The 5307-nt window shown below is 38.8% G+C and overlaps 1 pseudogene; it reads right to left on the bottom strand.

The window, feature by feature from the left end:
* Positions 1-1713: 1713 nt before the first annotated feature.
* Positions 1714-2137, bottom strand: LOC112921539 (large ribosomal subunit protein eL22-like; annotated as a pseudogene).
* Positions 2138-5307: the final 3170 nt, after the last annotated feature.

Below are 5307 nucleotides of genomic sequence, written 5' to 3'. Positions count from 1 at the left end.
TACAGTTCCTTACTTGAGGCAATGAAGGGCACCAGAAGAATAATTTGGATGGAGAAAATACGTATTTTTTATAAAGATTTTATTTATTTATTCATGAGAGACACACACAGAGAGAGGGACATAGGCAGAGGGAGAAGCACGCTCCCTCCGGGGTTCCCAATGTGGGATCCTGAGCCTGAACTAAAGGCAGATGCTCAACCACTGAGCCACCCAGGCACCTCGGAAATGTGTATTTTTATGAATGGCATTTTCAATTTTCCATATTTAAATACTGTTCCAACTTTATGTTTTAATTTTGTTTCACTGTAGCCCAATGCAACTCATAATACAGTTGATTTAAGATATATAATCTCAGCCTGAGTAGATAAATAAAGCAAGCAAATATTTTTCAAGGATAAAAAGGGCTTTGAAATGGGTTTCTAAAACTTCACATTCGATTTAGAAATTGGGTCTGTAACACATAGAAGCGATAAACTGCTTCTTGCAATATAATTTGTGAAGAGGAAACACACACTGTCTACAGATGGTGAGTATTTAGATTTGGCTTCAGCAGGTAAAGCAAGGCAGGTGAAAACCATTCTATCTTCCTGCACACAGAAATGAGGGACTGTGTGTTTGAGAGCACTTCCACAAAAAACTGATCCTATGGCCTTTTCATCAGAGAATCCTGACTGGTCCAGTGATCTTCTCCATGGAAGATTTTTAAGTAGGGAAGGAAGAACCCCAGTGTCAAGGGAGGAACCCCAGGGTCATGGTAAGGCATTGTGCTCAGTGCTTTGATGTGTTGTCTCACTTAGTGATTGTAACACTCCTGCATGATGAACGTTCTTATTGCCATTGTGATGGTTAAGGAAGGTGCAATTATAGGATCAGTCCAAGAGTTGGATTCTTTATTGCAATCCTAGGTAAACAAAATAATGATTACCCATGACAGTTGGAATGCTCACTCCGGTGGGAGAGTTACATACAGGGAGACATGAAAGTAAGCTCAAGCTTACCAAGCCTTTAAGAGATGACATTTGCTCATAATAGACAGTGGCACCCAGAGTGACAGCATATGGCTTCCCAGCTTGTGTGGCACAGAGGCAACTGAGATCGCGTTGTAGGTATCACACATTTATATTTTTATTTTCACAAATTCCTGGCAGATGTCTTGTTCTAACAAAAGTAGCACATGATGACAGTTTTCCAACAAATGGAAATGAAGTGTCTTGAGGAAGGGGTGTCTTTTCCTAATTTGTGTCACAGCACCGACTACATGAGGTGGTTTGAGGGCAGCGACTGTTAAATCACTAACAATTCCGTGGAACTCCATGCTGGTCTGCATTGAACTGGTGTTCCTCCTTCCACTATATCAATGTGTCAAAAACATCCATGGTTTCCATACTGTGAGTACTCGTTGACTTTCCCTAAATATAATTTTTAGAAAGTAAAAGGACTTGTGGTTAGAAGTCAGGAGAACTAACTTGAGTACTTGGGGGACTAAATCAATTTTTGCAGAAAACAGTTTTTATGTCTTGATTTCATAAAATTTTGTAATTGCCACCAAAGCTTTTCTAGTATGTATAAATGGCAAGGATGCTACTCCTTTGTTGTTGAATATCTGGCCTTATGTTTATGTGTGTGTGTGTGTGTGTGTGTGTGTGTGTGTTGTGTGTTTTGTTCCCAAATTTTATTCAAGAACTCATACAAAATATTCCAGCTAAGTGAGGTTTAATCCTCCTCTTCCTTCTCTTCCTCATCCTGGTTAATCTGGAAGTAACATAACTCATGACTCTCTTTGCTGCTAGCAACAGTGTGCAACCAGCCATGCAGATTATTATTCTTCAAGTACTTTTTGGGTGAGATATTTCAAATACCTTTTGGAAAAAGGTTCCTCAGAAATTACACTAATCTTGCTCTTGTTCTTTCGATGGTTACCACCTCTCTACCAAGATTCCCAGCTTTTTCAATCCCATTGATTCTCTCTTGAAGAAACTGCTCAAAATTGGCAGCATCCATGATTCCATCTTCTACAGGGGGGGTGCAATCAAGTGTAAATTTCAGAACCTGCTTCTTCTTCTTCTTCTTCTTCTTCTTCTTCTTCTTCTTCTTTTTTTTTACCCTGCTTTGCCACAAGCTCTTTCATGGGTGCCATGGCAGCAGCAGAGGCAGAAAGCTGGCCTTATGTTTTAGGACATTGACATTAGGACTTTATTGGCTAAACATCTTCGCTTTCACCATCTTGCTCAGAATTGCAGAGCTTAGAGGGGACTGTCTGGCTCCCAGCTCTTTCTCCTTTTATGAAAATGGTCACCAATATACAGGCATGGGTACAGGAGTCATGATTCCCACATGGAACCCCGGGTAGAATGACTAGCTCCAGACTTTGACTAATCCTCAAGCTGAAGCAACGGGTTTTCTTTGAGGAGTATGAAATGTGGAACCAAGAAATGCAGTGACTGAGACATGATGAAGCTGAGTCATGCTAAAGGCAGAGCTGTAGGAAAATATGCTGCAGTAAATCTGACCTTTCCTTCCCAGCCTTGAATGTCCAAATCTTCCACCAATCCCTTAAGATATTTCTGTGTCCTTTGTATACACATATACATACACACACATACATATATAAAATGTTTTAAAAGTAAACTTTTTAAAAGAATACTTCTAGATTTATAGAGAAGTCATGAAGATAGTACAGAGAGTTCCCATAGGCCCTGTAGTTCCCCCTAGTATGAACAACTTCTGTTAGTATGGTTTACTCCTTATAATTAATGTAACAATATCTATACACTGTTTTTAATTAAAGTCTATACTTTAATTAGATTTCCTTCCTTTTTACCTGATGTCGTTTTTCTGGGCCAGGATTCCATGTAGGCTACCATATTACCTTTACTTGTTCTATCTTTTTAGCTTCCTCTTGATTGCAATACATAGTCTCAGACTTGTTTTTGATGACCTTGACAGCTTTGAGGAGTACTGATCAGGTATTTTGTAGAACGTCCATCTCTTGGGATTTCTCTGATGTTTTTCTCATGATTGAGACAGGGGTTATGGATTTTGGGAAGGAGACCATAAATAACATCAACATGAATTACTGTCACCGTTGGCCTCCATCACCAGGCTAAGCTAGTGTGATATCAGGTTTCTCGGTTCCAGATTTACTCTTCCTTCCCGCCCTTTTCTTACTGTATAGGCGATCTGTCTCTTCACCCTACAACATATATGTTAAATTTATATTAACTTGAAGCAGTTCCAATAGCTTTCAACAACAAGAACAAGAACAACAACAAACCCTTAAAAAGTATCCATTTCAGGAGATGCCAACTCAAATGCCTACAGAGGACAGGTGGGTAGCCGAGAGTATAAGTGAAGCAGGTTGAACACGGTCTGTGGCAGATTGCAAAGTACATGGCAGCTCTAACAGGAGCACGGTCTCTACTCTCGGCAGTTACTGCTATGTGGGAGTGTGGGTCAGCTTTGCCATAGTTTCCTTAAAAAAAAAAAAAAAACAGAAACTAGTAAATTGGACATTCATGTGAAATCTGATTGCAAAAGGATGGAAACTAATTCACATTTTTACAAAATCTGTGCTCATCCAACATATCACAACATGCAGTCTATGACTTCTTGGGTAGATGAATAACTACACATTTTATCAGTAAAGAATTAGCCTTAGAAAAGTAGATAAGATGTCCATGGTCATGCCGCTAGCTTTAGTGTCTCAGCTGGGATTGACATTCAGAGTTCTAATATTATTATATATTCCTCTCCTTTGGAGATCCCTTCAACAATTTGTTCATTTTCTTAGAATCATCCAGACTTTGTTCTAAACTTGCTGCCTTTAATGAAATATTTGGGAACTGGAACTTCTGTAACACCATATCTTTCATCAATCGTACTCCAGTTAAAATAGTCCCATTAATCTCATTCATCCACTAATTTGCCTTTTCTTTTGTTCCTTGCTAGAGTCCATGTTAATCTGTTTGTATAATTCATGTTACACTAATGTTGAACAGGGGCTCAGGCAAATGCCCACATTGGCAATGATTGCAAATGCACAAATCAGAATTCTGTAATCTTCTAGAGACTCTGAATTTTGCCTTAAATATTTTTTTATTTTTTCCCCCGTAACCCAGTATTCACAATAACTGGCACATAGTAGGTGCTCAATAATTGCTTCTTGAATGAATGACAGTCTCTAATGACTTAAGTTTGATGAAGTATCAACACATAGTAATATTCTTTTTTTTTTAAAAAAAGATTTATTTATTTATTTATTTTATAAAATAAAGTAGGGGGACAGAGAGAGAAGGAGAATCTTAAGTAGGGTCCATGCTCAGTGCAGATAGACCAATGCAGGGCTTGATGTCATGTCCCTGAGATCATGATCTGAGCTGAAATCAAGAGTCAGAAACTTTGACTGAGCCACCCAGGTGCTCCTCAACACGTAGTAATATTGATTACACCTGGAACAAACCTTGTAGTGTAGAATTGAAAACATGTGGCATTTGTTAATGGGAACTCACCATTCTTAACAGCACAGAAGCTGTTTACAGAAATTTAAAGAAGTTATTATTCAGTTATTCACAGAGACTAAGTTACGAATATCATTTAGCAGTCTTCTCTGTAAGGATATTAACCTCTTTAGTCAATTTTTCAGCTATCTTATACATATCTTGCTCTCTTAAATTTATCATTATTATGTTTCTCTTGTAATTTGGTTACATGGCTTCAGTTTTTAATTTAAACTTCTATGAATCAGAGACTTATTTGTCGAGTTCCTTTATTCTCTGCTCATATGCCAGGGAGTGAGGAATTTTTTGATAAAGGTACAGTCATGGAAAGTTAAGAAAATAGAGGCAATGAAGCAAGAGAGTCCGATTTCCTAAGTCCTGTCTTTGTTGGCAATGGCCCTGAATGCTGAAACACCCTGTGTTCATACAGTCTCAATTTTTTCTTCTGCTGCGGCTTGTATGGATTTTTATCTCACAACTGCTTTTCTTTTTCATGTTTCTTAATCTTTTTTTTTTAAGATTTTTATTTATTTATGAGAGAGAGAGAGAGAGAGAGAGACACCAGCAGAGGGAGGAGCAGGCTCCCTGCAGGAAGCCTGAGGTGGGACTCCATCCCCAGACCTGGGATCACACCCTGAGCCAAAGGCAGACGCTCAAATGCTGAGCCACACAGGCATCCCGTTTCTTAATCTTCTATGCACACGAAGAGTTACTCAGTTTTTAAGTGGTGAGAGGAGGGAGCTTCTGTTTTCCAGGTCAGCACTGATTAATGAACAATGGTGTAGTTTCTGGGGAAGCTAAGTAGCACGAG

This window comes from Vulpes vulpes, chromosome 2 (assembly GCF_048418805.1).
Source record: "Vulpes vulpes isolate BD-2025 chromosome 2, VulVul3, whole genome shotgun sequence".
In the NCBI taxonomy this organism is placed as follows: Eukaryota; Metazoa; Chordata; class Mammalia; order Carnivora; family Canidae; genus Vulpes; species Vulpes vulpes.
The sequence above is the reverse complement of the archived record's forward strand: the minus strand, read 5'-3'. Positions and strand labels throughout refer to the sequence as shown.